This window comes from Lissotriton helveticus, chromosome 1_1, assembly GCF_964261635.1.
Source record: "Lissotriton helveticus chromosome 1_1, aLisHel1.1, whole genome shotgun sequence".
NCBI classification, from domain to species: Eukaryota; Metazoa; Chordata; class Amphibia; order Caudata; family Salamandridae; genus Lissotriton; species Lissotriton helveticus.
In genome coordinates this window covers 1,556,253,747-1,556,270,135 of record NC_136057.1, presented here as the reverse complement: position 1 = coordinate 1,556,270,135, position 16,389 = coordinate 1,556,253,747, and positions in this window count along the sequence as shown.

Here is a 16,389-nt window from a genome sequence, read left to right as displayed (position 1 = left end):
AGGGTGCATTATGTCCTGACTCATAGTGAAAAACACAATGGTGACAAAAAGTTGAGCTGCAAGTATTCTTTTCAGTCAATCTCTCACTTTCTCTCTCCTTTGGTTCAAAAATTACACACAATGTTAACTTCTTTTTTATCCTACAGGTTGTGTTTCACAAATTGGCGTCACCCCCCCAAAAAAAAACTACAAAGCTCTACATTTGTGCATTCCGCGATGATGTGTCGCCATTGTAACAACTTCTGAATAGACTGCTTTGACACGTAGTGCACCCTCTTTGTATCTAGCCAATGGCACAAGGTGAGGGTACATATGATATGCCTATAATAAAGGCATATCATATGTACCCACATATACCAGCACAAAGCTAGAAAGCGAAGTCTCCTTTTATGAATTCATGAGGATTCTGAGGTTAAAAAACGTTTTCACTAACATAGTGCCTACTACTGTTCCTACAGAAGAACCCAAGTTTAGACCAAAAAGCACCTTTACAGCTCCGGTATCACACAAAATCTTAGATACATTTGAGACTTTAGTCAAAAAAGATTTAGACAAGATAAATTACACCAACACAGCTAAAATCAAGAAGAATCTAAGTCGGGCTGATTTCAGCATTCTTGAAGATCTCAAAAGGAATACTTCAATTGTTTTCCAAAAAGCCGACAAAGGCGGAGGCCTAGTGATTATGGATCGGATTTTTTACGAAAATAAGGTGGATGAACACGTGAAGAACACTGACACATATATGAAACTGGACTACGATCCAACCACTGAAATTTGCCATGGATTGGAAAATATATTGATTAAAGGTTTAAACAGAGGCTGCATCGATGAGAAAACTAAACAATATTTATTCACTTCATTTCCGAAAAGACCTAGGCTCTACATGCTCCCTAAAGTACACAAGTCACTGAATAACCCACCGTTCAGGCCCATAGTTTCTGGATGTGGTTCAATTTTCGAAAACCCGGAGAGATTCATTGATGTTCATCTACAAAAATTTGTGAAAGGTTGGATAACCTACATTGAAGACACCAATGATTTTTTACGAAGCATACATACATTGAACACCGCAGCCAGTACTAAGTGGATATTGTGTACCATCGATGTGGTATCATTATACACGTCTATACCCCACGCATTAGGTCTAGAGGCTGTTGAATGGGCATTGCTTCAAAACACTGAGGACATTGAGAGAAAAAGTTTTGTATTGGAACTATTGCAATTCTGCTTGATGAACAGCTATTTAGAATGGAAGGATGAGTATTTCATGCAACTAAACGGCAAGTCAATGGGGTTCCCAGGAGCACCGGTTTACGCTAATACTTTTATGGCGAAATTCGAAAATGAGCACATTGTAAAGAATGCCCTGTGGCAAAAAGGTTTGATATTCCTGAGACGTTTCATAGACAACATTTTCTTAATATGAGAAGGCAGTGAAGAATCATTGAATCAAAACATTGACTATCTCAACTCGATTGATGAACGGATTCAATTTACGAGCAATATGAGGAAAAGTGGCATTGCTTTCCTTGATACATGGATAGAGGTGGAGGATGATCATTTGTCTACGAGAATCTACAGGAAAGAAAAAGACAAAAACAGTGCTCTTGAATTTAGCAGTTTTCATCCTCCGTCGTTGATTAAAAATGTACCATATTCTTAATTCCTGAGGATACAATGAATAACATCAGATCCAGCAATAAGCGCGGTTACCATGGAACAACAAAAAAACAACTACCTAGACAGAGGGTATCCTGAGAATCTATTACTTCAACATATGAATAGAGCTACCCTAAAGAAGAGGAGTGATCTCCTACAAAAACGTTTTCCACTTATCAGCAACAAAATTGTATTTGTATCAAAATTTTCTACTGTCTCACGAGAAATCAAAAACATAATTCACAATCAATGGGAACTTCTCCAGGAAGAACCAGAGTCAATGGTTTATTTGCAGCCAAACCCATGTTTGCATACACCAGAGGAAGGAATTTAAAAGAGTATCTATCTATGAGAAAAACAATTGCAGCTGAACCAAAATCAGGGACAACAAAATGTGGAAATTGCATACATTGCAATAATGTGATTAAAGGAGATACAATTTCACATCCAAGAACAGGAAAGAATATTCTGATTAAACAAGCCTTTGATTGCAACTCATCGCACATAGTGTATTCCATCAAACGTCCATGTGGTTTACTTTATGTTGGAAAGACAGACAGGAAAATGAAAACACGATTATCAGAGCACAAAAGCAGAATCAGAAATAAAAACAGCACCTCAAGTTTGGCAGTACATTGGGCAGAAGCAAAACATACGATTGCTCAGCTGCAATTTCAAATAATTGAACAGATAAAATTACGACAAGGAGCTGACAATGTCAAAAGATTACTACAAAGCGAGATCTTCTGGATAAAGAAACTAGATACATTAATGCCGAATGGTCTTAATGATAAAATAGACATGGTTTGCTTCTTATAGAGTATCCATCACTTCTATATGTTACAACATACCAAAGTCCCTTAATCCCTATCGCGTTAACAGCACACACCCACACATCCCACATTTTCAACATTCAATACAGACATATCTTTCTTGTACTACTGTTAGCTGGAATCCGTCATTATTTGTACATGTTAAACACCAGTGTAAGAGATTCGTCGACATGGTTGCCATGGGCACAATAAGAGCACACGACAGTATGGCGCATGTGGCGAAACTGGGATACCGCACATGGAACACACAAATAAACTGGTGTTTATAGCTATTTCCTGTAGACGCCAGCAACTTAGATTTGTATCTGATAGCTTGGAAACTGTAATACTAGCACATCCTAGGTAGCGTAATACCCTCCTTACATTAGTGCATATTGATAACATCCCTCTTTCAACATGGCGCTCACATTATACTATACACGAGCGCAGTCCTTTCTCGAGTTCTAGGGTGTTTCTATGGAGAATGCACTGCACGGCGTTTTTGGCGTTTAATGGCTTTTCGAACCGAGAACAGCATTCGAATAGGTAAGAGCAGATTGCGATACTATACAGATTTGAGCAACCGCTCTAGAGTAATAGAAGGTTCAACTAACCGTGAGCCTCTTTTTTGGAAGGTTCGAGCTAAGGCTTTATGAAGGGAAAAAACCGTAGGATACTGTGAAAGGGATAAAAAACACATAGGAACACGTCCCGAAAAGGTTCTTCTTTTTGTTAAGTTAAGAGGATAAAGACCGCGGTTACACAGTTCATGTCTATTTCCGCTATTTGAGTTTTATACTCATTAAAGATTCTGACATTACAGGGATTGAACATTCGAGTGCCAACGTTAACAGTACAAACATCATCATTTTACCGGTTGTGCTCAACTTACAAGAAAGAGGTAGGCGGCTAACGAAGATTATGTTGAGTAAGAACTGGCCAACATACAGAGAAATTATATTTTTGTATGTTGTTACCTTTACAGAGGTGAGGTGGTTCGGACACTTTTCGTATTGAAAATACAGAGTGCGGCATTAAGGTACTTTTTGGCTCTTGTTATCTACATACGTTTAATGGTAATTCAAGATGTTTCGTGAGTCACGGTTGCATCTATCACGGACATTAGTGATTATATGAGGAGAGTTCACTGTTCACTAGCTATGAACATGACAGGTTGTTCCATGGGCGTATGCCCTCGTTTTTACACATGGGTCAGGTTGAAGTGTGATTATAGAGGAGCTGTTGTGGAAATGGCAATTGTTTCGACTGTGCAATATTAACAGGTTACTGACACCAGTTTTTTATATGATTTTTTCAGATTGTGGACCCTGAAGAACGGACAGGAGTCCCGAAATGCATCGGGCGGGCTTTATGAATTGTTTTTTTTGCATCTTCATTTACTTTATTGTGTTGCTGTAAAGAATGATTTGAACATAATATGTATTTATGACCACTTTTGAATTGGTTACATTGATTACAGTTTGCTTAAGAAAAATGCTTTTTTGATACATTTGAGAATATGAATTCATGACAATGATTAAAATATCATGATTTGAATCGTAAAAAGTTGTGAATGATTAACAATCAAACTATATTGAATACTTTGAAATATTGTAAGTATTAACCCCACATGCTGTGCTTGTGTGTGTCCAAATCGCCCTTTGGGATTTCGGCCACTTTCACTCAATGGTTAGAGCGGCGTTCCCTGATGCAGAGGTCTGGCCCGGACCAGGGTTCGCGGGTCTTGAGCTCATTATCCCCAGACCTGATAACTCTCACCTTGGTGCCTATTCTAATCATGGGTCTCACTCTGCAACTCTTGGCAATAGCTTGCTTAATCTCCACAACAGCCCCAACAGCACTGGGATGCCTGGCTTCACCTTGGGGGTGCCCAGGAGTGGGCACTTCCCAGGGAAAGGCCAGGAAGGGTTCCACAGCGGTATGTGTACAGCACCTTGAGTGTTTTAACCTGATGTTTAGAATTTAATATTGTTGCTTAATGGTATGAACCCTCCACCCCTCCCTTTCCCGCATAGTGATGTTGCCCTAGGTGGAATGCTCGACAGCAGCTCACCTTAGAACGTTGGCAATATTTAACGAAGGGTGCCTATGTTGTAACAAGCTACTTGTGAAATTAATAAGGCACCGGACCGTTTTGGAAGTATTGCTGAGTGGTGTTAGCAGCTGTAAACAGCAACGTATGGTACGGAAGTTGAAGGAAATGAAGGAATATTCTAAATACTACAGGAGCGGTGTAACGTGGGAAAATTGAGGAAATATAGACTGTTACTGTGAGGAAGAGTACGTTGAAGGAAGCGTAGGAACTGAACTGTTGTACAAGTTTAGACTGCATGTGGCAGTGTGGTGGCTTCATACGCGGAATTTGTATGCAGAAGGAGGTTTCTCACAAGTGTTTGTGCGCGTGACAGTCAGGAAATCTCATATAAACACAGTAAGCATTCCCTCACTCGAACAGCAATCGGACTGACACAGAGAGAACGTAACATCTGCTCCCTCAGCTGACTGAAGTGGTGCGCTCCGCGTTTCTAGCAGTAGAGGGCGATCTTCCCGTTTAATGTCCTAATCAAGCGTGTCTCAGCGCAGGGTGCTTGTTGTACAACAGAAGTGGGGAGTATGTAAAGATCTCCAGAAAAAGGGAAAGAATAAAGAAGTTAAGGTGAAGGAGGAGCGTACAAGATTACTTCAGAACCACAGTTTGTGTTTTGCGCTGATAGGCTCAGCCTTGTAGCGGATAAGAGCCTGCGTGCAAAGGAACACTTAATCCACTGCGCTGACAGGAACAATCATGCGTATAAAGTAACAGTGAAAGGATCCAGGACAGTGAAGCTGGCACGGGGATACACAGGAGGGTCACTAAAGTGATCGCAGGGGTACATTGTTTTGAAAGTTGTATGGGTTCATGGTGTTGAGGTATATTCTGCATACCAAAGAAAAGCAAGCCTGGGTATAACCTCCTGTACATTTCCAATACTTCCTCAGCCACATATTTATGTTGGGATTTTTGTGCCTGCAATTATCAAATCTGTACAGGGTTTTCCCACTATCTCCTTACATTATATCAGTTCTTCCTAATATACATCTTTAGCTACTGTCTAATTTCAACCCTACCTGCTTAACTATGGCATCTTCAATGACAATGTCTCAACCACCTCCATTCCTGAGTGAGGACGGTGAACCTCTCACCCCATGGAAGAATTGGGTGAATATATTTGAGTCATATTTAATCGCAATAGGAGGCAACAGATTTTCATCTGTGCGCAAACTACACATACTGTTACATAATTTAGGAAGACATGCAAGGGAAATTTATGACAACTTGCCTGACACTATAATTGAAATGGGAACTGAGGAGGGTGAAGGTGAAGGCCCCCCTGATGTTTTCAAGATAGCTTTGAAAAAGTTAGATGCACAATTCGGTGAGAAAATCAATGTGGTGCTTGAACGCCACAAATTCTTTTCAAGGTCACAAGGAAAAAACAAAAGGGTTGCTAATTATATTGCAGTGCTAAGAGGGTTGTCATCCACGTGCGATTTTGGGACACTAACTGATTCTCTTATCAGAGATCAGTTAGTGAGGTGCACATCCGACAAAAAATACAGGAGAAGTTGCTAGCGGATGCACCTGATTTAAAACAGGTGGTAGACATAGCGAAAAGCATTGAGCACACAGCGTTCTGAATGAACGAAATGAAGGAATCTGTTGAGGTAAAACAAGTTTGCGAGGGGGATGTGTTGAAAGTAAATATGAAGGGAGATAAAAACAGAAGTGTACATGCAGGAAGTTCACAACAGAAATCTGAGACGCAAAAGTTTAAGTGTTACCGTTGTGGTAATCCTAATCACTTAGCTAACAGTGTAAAGTGCCCTGCAAGAAGTGCCTTGTGCAGAACATGCAACAAACGTGGTCATTTTACTAAAGTGTGTCATGATCCGAAAAAGGACATAAGCCATGTTATTCATGATGAAGAGGTACAAAGAGGGGATATTGTGTTCCAAGTTAATGAACTTCTTGAGAGCTCTAATAGCAATTACCCTGAATGTAAAATTTAGCTTGACAATGTATCTTATGATGTTTTTGCTGATTCATGCTCACCGTATACTCTCATAAGTGAAGAGACTTTCAAAACTAAGTCAGGAGATAGGGAGTATGTGTTATTACCTCCAGACATCAACCCGGGGGGAAACAACAGGGGCTCAATACCTTTGGTTGGCATGCTGATTATGCAGATTAACTTCAAGGACAGGTTCACGGTTGGAAAGGTATACATAACTAAGCAGGGTTCAAACTTATTAGGGTGGAAACATCAGAAAGACCTTGGTATTAAGTTGCATCCCAATGCCTCAGGACAGGTGTACTTGATGGAACGACCTAGCATATGTGCTGATGTGTGTGGAGAGTTTCCTGAGGTATTTTCGAAGGAGCTAGGTTTGCTGAAGGGGTTCCCCCATAAAATAAAGTTGAAAAAACATTACAAACCATCAGTGCATAAAGCCAGATCGGTACCTTTGGTAGTGAGAGATTCCCTTAAGGAAGAATTGGAGAAGTTGGAATCTATGGGAGTAATTAAGAAGATTGAGAGCTCAGAGTGGCTCGCCCCCATTGTGGTCGCTGCCAAGGGGGGAGGAAATGGGATTCGGTTATGTGTGGATCTCAGGGATCTCAATGCCAACATCTGGGTGGAGAGACATCCTCTCCCCAAGATAAATGAGATGCTCAGTGTCATACAGGGAGCCAAGTACCTTAGCGCCCTAGACCTCTCAGCTGCATATCATCAGATTGCCCTACATCCTGAGTCTAAACTCCTGACTTCCTTTATAACACCGTTTAGGGCATACCAATACAACAGGATGCCATTAGGGTTGGCATCCGCAGCTGCCGTATTTCAACGGATTATGCAGCACATTCTAGAGGGTCTAGGAAAAGTCTTGTGTTTCCAAGACGACATTTTCATCTACGGTGATTCAGAACTTGAGCATAATGAGAACCTCAAAGATGTTCTGGGCAAACTGAGCAAAGCAGGTTTTACGACCCAAAAAGACAAGTGTAAAATTGGTGTCAAGTCCGTAACTTATTTAGGACACACCATATCGGGAGAAGGAATCAAGCCCAAGTCTAGCCTGATGGATTCTGTTGTTTTAGCTCCGGCTCCATCGAATAAAGACGAGCTTAGATCCTTCTTAGGCTTAGTGGAGTACATGACCAAATTTATTGAAAGTTTTGCTGGTCACACAAGTGCCATGAGAGAGCTTTTAAAGAAGGGTTCTCCTTTTGAGTGGAGTACGGAGTGTCAACAGGAATTCCAGTATGTCAAGGCAGCTATCGCTAAAGCACCCACCCTAGGTATGTTTGACCCAAATGTGAAAACTACCCTTACCACGGATGCTAGCATGAAGAGTTTGGGTGCATCCCTTACTCAAGTGGTGGATGAAAGTGAGAGAATAATTGCATTCGCATCAAGAGCTCTGAAGGAAGCAAAATCTATTTATTCTACAATCGAAAGGGAGGCCCTAGCATGCTTTTGGGCGATAAACCACTTCAAATTTTTCCTGTGGGGAATCCCTTTTACTTTACGCACCGACGACAAACCCCTCATTCCATTATTTTCCACAAAGAACATTGAAAAGGCCACACCCCGTATCTCGAAGTGGATTTTGGCATTTCAGGGTTACAATTTCATGATGTGTTATGTGGCAGTTGTAAAAAACACTATTGCTGATTGCATGTCAAGGCTACCCATACCTGGTGATGATTCTCTATGTAGTCCACCTGATGAGGTAGTTTTGTCTATTGAATACCCTGCCATCAACAGGAAGGAGTGGGAGAAATAAGCAGAGGAAGATCAGATGTTGAGAGAGTTGAGAGTGATGTTTGAGAAGGGGTGGCCTAGAACTTGCAACAAGCTGTTGGATGCTCTAAAACCTTTCTGGGTTGTGAGGAACAAACTATCCATCACAGGGGGCCAAGTGTATAGGGGGACAAGAATCATTCCCCCTGGTAACATGAAAGGATGAGTGATTGATATCGCGCATGAGGGACACCCAGGTAGAAGTATGACCAAGAGTAAAATCAGGCAACATTATTGGTTCCCCAAGATGGATTGGTTGGTTGAAAGTACGGTGAAAGATTGTGTTACCTGTGGGATGTGTGACAAATCTAAAGTGGTACAGAAAGCACCTCTCATCCCTGTGGTTGTGCCGTCTAAACCATGGGATAAACTTGGCCTTGATATTATAGGTCCATTGAATCATCTAAGCATTTCCCAAAGGTTTATGTTTGTACTCATTGATTATCATTCCCTTTGGGTTTCTACTAAACTTGTGCCCTCAATAACCACTTCGATCCTAATTGATTTCCTGAAGGAAATATTTTCAAAAGAAGGAGTACCTAGTACCCTTGTATTGGACAATGGTGTCCAATTTACATCGGAGGTGATTAGGGAATTCTTAGATGGTTTAGCCATTTCGCATGTGAAGACACCTTTCTACTGTCCCAAGGCCAACGGAATGGTAGAAAGAGCAAAGAGAATGTTAAAAAACACCATCCAGATGGCCGTCACTATGCACGAACCTTTCGAGGAAGCCATCAGGAAAACATTATGGTCATATCACTCTTCCCCGAATGCTGTGACTGGGTGTCTCCTTTTGTGTCCCTCAAAGGAAGAAATCCAGGATCTAAACTCACTCCTAACTGGCTTAATGGGGGTAGTCCGGTATGGGTGGACAGAGATTCTGCTATGAGAAAGGTGGTCCAACACCAAGCGGAATACAAAACTAGAAATGACCAGAAATGGGGAACCTCCAGCAGGAAATGTTATGAGGGGCAATGGGTGGTGATCAAAAAACCTGGTATTGGTCGTGCTAAGGTCTCCTCTTTCTCCAAACCATCGAGAATCCAGAGGGTAGGCAAGAACTCTGTCGTTTTGGATGACGGCAGCATTTGGAGCATGGACAATGTGAGTAGTTGCCCCAATGTGTGCGTACCTGTACCCAATTGTGATGAAAACCCAGGGAATATGCCATCCAAGGACCGTTTGCTCAGAGACTCAAGAGTACGCCGCCCGCCATGTTGGCAGGAGGACTACGTAAAATAAGCAGTGGTGTAAATAGTTGCCTCCTCCGGAGGAAATGTATGCTGTAACTTTCTTTTGTTCCCTAACATAGGGAGATGTGTTGTAACCTGATGTTTAGAATTTATTATTGTTGCTTAATGGTATGAACCCTCCACCCCTCCCTTTCCCGCATAGTGATATTACCCTAGGTGGAATGCTCGACAGGAGCTCATCTTAGAACGTTGAGTGAGGAGGTGATCGTGCTTGAGGCCAGAACGGAATAAACTGCTCAGCTTCTACTTGTGTGTTAGCAGTTATTTCACTAATTCTAACATTGAGACCCCTTCGGGGGTGATTTGTGCGCTATATAAGCACTACATTTACATTTTTTTTTGCCGAGTCGTGAAATCGGTATGGCTAACGACATACTCATGCTCCCATCATCATCATCGCAGGTTCTTCACCCGTTCAGTGCTTCGGGTACTACTAACTCAGTGACCAAAGAGGCCAGGCACGTTGTAGTGGCCTCCCTTGTTCGGTAGTTTGCGCCTACATGAGGCGTCCGAAGTACTAAGATGGAGCATCACAGTGGTGCAACTCTAAAATGGCGTAGAGCACGTGCGCCCCGTCTTTTTTATAGGTAGGGTCACGTGTGTTGTGACGCATGTGCTGGATGGGTGTGGTGTGGGTGTATACCAGCCATGAGGGAGTGTGTGTGTCGTTCTGACAAATAGACCTGGAACTAAGAAATCACTACAATTGAAATATGGGCCCCCTAGTGTTGCTGTGTTTTCCTGGTAGCGTAAGCGGAGTGGGCTGGCCTGACGTACACTAGTGCAAGTCCGCAAGGCTTTGGAGCATGATTCCGGAGCTTTGGGCGTGGTCACGTTGTGAGCTATATGGCAAATCATGTGATTCGGGTGACATGACGTATTTCTGCAATTATGAATGTTTTCTGTACATTCAGTGGGGTGTTGTAGTTGTAGTAATATAGGACTGTGAAAGGTCTATATTGTAGTTTTTGGCACATGAAAGGCAGCTCATTTATATACGTATGTTCTCATTCAGGTACACTGTACAACTTGATTGTGGAAATGAATGTTCGAGTGTCGGATTTGCATGCACATCCTGTTATTGTAGAGTAATCACATAAAGTATGCTTACCCCGTGAAAAAGAAGTAAAAAACCCGAAGCCCGCTTTATTGTTAATTAGCCTCTGCGGGGGGCAAATCCCAGGGGCAATGTAGTTATTTATAATGGGGGACTCAGAGGAGCCCCACTGCCCTGGGGACCGCCACCGATCGGAGTTTCTTTTTTTAATAATGGGCCTAGAGGGGACCGCAACCCCGAGGCTTTGACATTATGTATGAAGGGGGCTCATGGCCCCCCGCAGACCTGGGGACCGCCACCCCCTTGGGGCTTTTAAATGTTGGGAGGTGGGCCATGCGACCCCCTCCTGGAAGCTTGTGGTGGCCCTGGGAACCTCTTGTGCACACGTTAGGTACACGTACCGTACCCTGTATGCTACCTGGTTTACAAGGCGTCCATTACGCATATGCAAGCAACAAAGAGAAAGATATTTTTCAGATATCTATCAAGTTTATGTGTTTAGATATTGGGTGGCTCTAAAAAAAGCCCTTGTGTTTATTGAAAGATTTTAGTACCTAAAAGTAAGTACCAATGCAGAGTCTAAAGTTCAAGAGGAAGACTCTGTTCCCTTCATCTGTAAAATGTACACCATCTCTCCTATGGATGCCTTGCATATTGAAACGCAGATTGTTGTGGTAAATGGACCCCATTCTATAATCTCGTAGAAAAGCAGAAACAGATTAATTCACATGTTTTCTAGCTTTCTCAATCTGTGGACAAAATTGGTTGGACCAGTTCCATTTCTGCCTTTGGCTTATATTAGAATAGACAAAGGAGGTTTGGGGGAAAAGTGCCATCAATTCTCCAAAGGTGTCCTTTATTAGCATTTCCAGACCTACCCCAGTCAAAGTGCCTAGGTCATTTCCACCAGAGTACACAATTATGAGGTCAGGGTGTTGGAGATGTAAAAAGGATTTAACTAATGGCATTTTAACCCTCTCTGTTCAATCCATTTAATGTCTACATTTGGTATACCTATGTCTTTGTGAATTCCTTTCTGTTCTGCGTACCTTTGGCTCCAGAAAATATAGCTGTGTTCTACAATCCACACTCTAAGCATGTTAAAAAGAGGTCTGGATGCACTCAGATGGTCTCTAAAAATGAAATGGCAGTTTGAAAACTATAAGTTTATAATAAGATGCAGTTTTGAAAAAAGATAAGAAGTAATTGGTTGTTTGAGAACATTCTACACTGAAAATTAGTGTACATGTTTCTGTTTTTTAAAAGCGTCTTTCCTATTGGTTCGCAAAAACTGATTGAAAGGTACATTACATAAGATAAGCTGGTATGTTGAAAAGTCAAGCATACTTGCTGTTTTGATTAGTAGCATTGTGTGATGAACATTTGACCTGTGTGCTCAGTTAAGTGTTTCTATGCTAACAGACAGAAGGCAGAATGGGGGTAGGGTTGAAAGTTATATCAGTTGGTTAGGGTTAAAAAATTCAGCCAATAGAAATGCGTGTTTGCTTTTGAAATAATGTGTGAAGAAATGTCATTTGTTATTTACATGTATATGTGAGTAGTATGAGAGGGAAATCTTGCCATTTCTTGGTTTTCTTAAGAACAGTGAAGTATAGAGATTCTGTATAAGAATATCTGCTGTGTGACTGACATTCTTCTAAATGTACAAATCAATTTGAAAGGTGAGCTGTTAACTTGTAAGTGGATGTATGTGGTGCATTTTCTTTTTAATAAGAGTAATGTGTTTATCGTTCTAAATTGTAAGGAGTAGTTTAGTTGTGTTGAATGACATTCTGGGTTTGTCTGCATTTCAATAACCATTGTGATAAAACATTTGGTATGTTAATGTGTTTGGTAAGTCACATTTGTACAGTAAAGTACAGTAATAGAAATTGTAGAATGTGTGCAGTTACTTTTCTATTTGAAGGGTCATTCAGAATCCTGCATTTTCTGGCTGGGTATGCACCCATGTGCTTTATTGGGCATAGTGTTTCTAACTTACATGTGTCGTTCAGCACCCTGCATCTTCTGGCTGAATCTGGTTTAAATTGTCTTGTTTGCTTTCTTTGGCGTAAGCTTTTTGTTAGTGTATAGGGTTAAATTTCCTAAGTATTTTAGGCTATGTACCCATGTGCTTTGCTGGGTATATTGTTTAATTGATATTGCTACAGATCCGTGGTGTAGTGGCCCGGTTGGCGGCAGTTGAAGCACAGCCTGGCTGCTTGTTTTACTCTTCTCAGCAGTGTCTAAATATCTTTCTTTGGAGCCACATTACAACGAGCGACAGCAAGTGCTTGAGAATGATAGATGATGCTGGATACAGAAGATTACAGATGACAGATGCAGCATGGATGAAGGATGGATGGATGTATGAACGGGTGGGTGGATGAATGATAGATGAATGGATGGATGAAAGGGTGGATGGATGAAGGATGTATAGATGGAAGGATGAAAGGGAGGATGGATGAAGTATATATGGATGGAAGGATGAAATGGTGGATGGAAGAAGAATGGATGGATGTGTGAAAGAGTGGGTTGATGAATGATAGATGGATGGATGAAAGGGTGGATGGATGAAGAATGTATGTCTGGATTGAAGGATGAAAGGGTGGATGGATGAAGAATGGATGAAAGGATGCAAGGGTGGATAGGAGTAGTAAATGTGTTTTGGTAAAATGCAAGGTCTAATATTTTTTGTCTAGAATCACACTGTGTGTCTGTGTGCATTCACAAATTATTCTGAAAGAAACATTTTTGTATGTTTTGTGTTTGCAGCCACGTAACTGCTTAAAAGTCTATCCTTTTTTCTAGTTTTCATAGAATTAGAAACCAGTTATTGCTTTTGTATTTGGAAAATGACTCATGGTTATACAGTAAAATGCAGTATTTATATTTCTGGAATATGTGCAGTCGTATTAGCCCTTCAAGAGTAATTGATAGTGTTGTTTGTCTGGAATGAGACTTGTGTTTCAAATCTATAATTGCCCAGTCTGTATACATACACTGCTACATACAGTCTGGGGCAGATTTACAAGCCCCTTGCGCGTCTTTGTGGTTGTATTATGTCACTTTTTTGATGTAATGTTGGTGCAAATAGTGCAGCAAATTGCTTATGTATTTGCAAAATGAGTTAGGGTTGTACAGTAAAATGCAGTAGTTAGATATATAGTGGCCTTAGGTTAAGGACTGCTTCAAATTCCTCTGCACTATGTATGCAGTCTTATATCTCCCTGCACACTTCTGTTTCACATTTCAGTTCTCCACTCTGTATCCTTACACTTTCACCATTTACTATGTTAAAACTGAAGCACTTATAAATTCAGTTAGGCACTGTTCTTGCAGAACTGTAATCATTCAGTCAGTATCCAAGTACTTGTGTAGCAAAGAAGGTCTTAGGGCATGGATTGCTTCAAATCGATATGCACTATGCATGCAGTCTTGTATCTACCTGCACACTTGTGTTTCACATCTTCAATTCCCCAGTCTGTATCTTTACACTTCCACAAAACACTCTGTCACTGCTGTTGCACTATTGTAGTGATCTATGCAGCAGTATGTGCTTATCCATTCATTGGGTTAAAACTCAAGCACTTATAAATTCCGTCAGGCACTCTCTTTGCTGAACTGTAATCATTCAGTCAGTACCCAAGTACTCATGCAGTAAAGTAGACCTTAGGGCATGGACTGGTTCAAATCCCTATGCATTATGCATGCAGTCTTCTATCCACATGTAAATTTGTCATTTATACCTTCAATTCCGCAGTCTGTATCCTTACTCTTTCACCAAATACTCTGTCACTGCTGTTATACTATTGTTGTGACCCATTCAGCAGTATGTGCTTATCCATTCACTGTGCTAAAACTCAAGCATTTATAAATTTAGTCAAACACTCTATTTGCAGAAGTGTAATCATTCAGTCAGTGTTCAAGTTCTCATGCAGCAAGGTAGGCCTTAGGGCATGAAGTACTTTAAATCCCTATGCACTATGCATGCAGTTTTGTATCTACATGCACACTTGTCTTTCACACCTTCAATTCCCCAGTCTGTATCCTTACACTTCCAGTAAACATTCTGTCATTGCTCTTGCACTGTTGTAGTGACCCATTTTGCGGTATGGACTGATTATTCAGTGCACTAGAACTCAAACACTCATAGATTTACTCAGACATTCTCCTTACAGTACTGCAATTATTTATTCAGTACCCAAGTACTCTTGTAGCGAAGTAGACATTAGGACAAGGACTACTTCAAACCCGTACGCTGTATGTATGCACTCTTCTATCCACGTGCACATTTGTCTTTCATACCTTCAATTCCCCAGTTAGTTACCATGATGTTGCAGCAAATACTCTGTGTCGCAACTTGTGCTGTTCTAGTGATGCATTGAGTACCATGTACTAATCCATTCACTGTTCCAAAATCCAACCACTTGTGAATTCATTCAGGCACTCTTCTTGCAGATGTAGTTCTTGAAACTCCTATGCAGTATGTATGCACTTCTGTTATCAGTTACACATTTGTTTTTTATACTTAGGTATTGTAAATTGTATTTGCTTAGTAATAGAATAGTATTTTTTATAGATTCATTTTTATAACATCATATATATTTTTTATAACAGATTATATTTATCAACACTAAGAGAAATTCATCATGCCAAGAAAAAGTGAAAAGAGGAAAAAACTTTATAAGGCTTATTATTTGAAGAGAAGTCATCCACAAGATTTACCTGAACAACAGTCTGTGGTGAAAAAGAAAAAATATCCTGGTAAGAGAAGTAAGGGTTTTTTAAAGAAGCTATCAAACACTAGTAATAGTGTGGAGAATGTGAAAAATAAAAATATTGTATCTGCAACAAAAAAGAAAAACAAGAGAAACAACTTAACTGATAAGAAATCATGTCCTAAAGAAACAATGTATAGTAAAAGGAGGAAGAATCAATTTCAGCAAATTAGAAAAAGAATGTTTTTACAATAGAGTTTTCTTAAGCTTATTAAAGGATGTGAAGAAATGTAAAAGAACATCACCATTTTACAAGAAGAAGAAACATTTTGAAAGTATTGTTGAGAAGGCTTTTGAATTAAAGAATAAAATATTTATTTTAGTAATCAATAGAATTTGATCACTAAATAAACCAATGCATTTAATGCAGGCCAAAAGTAAGTGGAGAAGACTAATTAACAGAACAAATTTTTCTGATTTGTTTTGGGTGAATGGAAACACAGTTCAAGTTCTGAGCCTTTTTTTAAAGAAGAGAGTTATCTTCAGAGTAATGATTTGTTGCATGCAGTTGACACCAGTGGTCGAGCTTATGAGGTTAGAAATGGTTGTCCTATTGAGAAAGAGATGATTGTTTCCAGAAATGCAGAAGAGGTGTTAGCTGATGAAGTTTTAGGGAGACGTCCTAAAGCTCCAGTGTACACTTGGAATTGCAGTAGTATTTGTAGTGTACAAAAGGAATCTATTGATTTTTTACGCAATTTCTTACGTGACTATACTAAGAAAAGTGTTAAACAAAAGATTAAGATGTTGCAAGGACTAGACCCAAAGTGAGAGAAAATACTGGTTTGCAAGGTCATTCTCTGGCTTGTCTTTCTAAAAAAGTATGTCGAAGTGTTTTTCACCATTTCAGGATGTTAGCAGTATATCATACTCAAATGAGGGAATTAGTCAGAACATTATATTATGCAAAAAGTCCAGCACTAATGTTAAGAAAGTTGAACAGGGCTCTTTTGC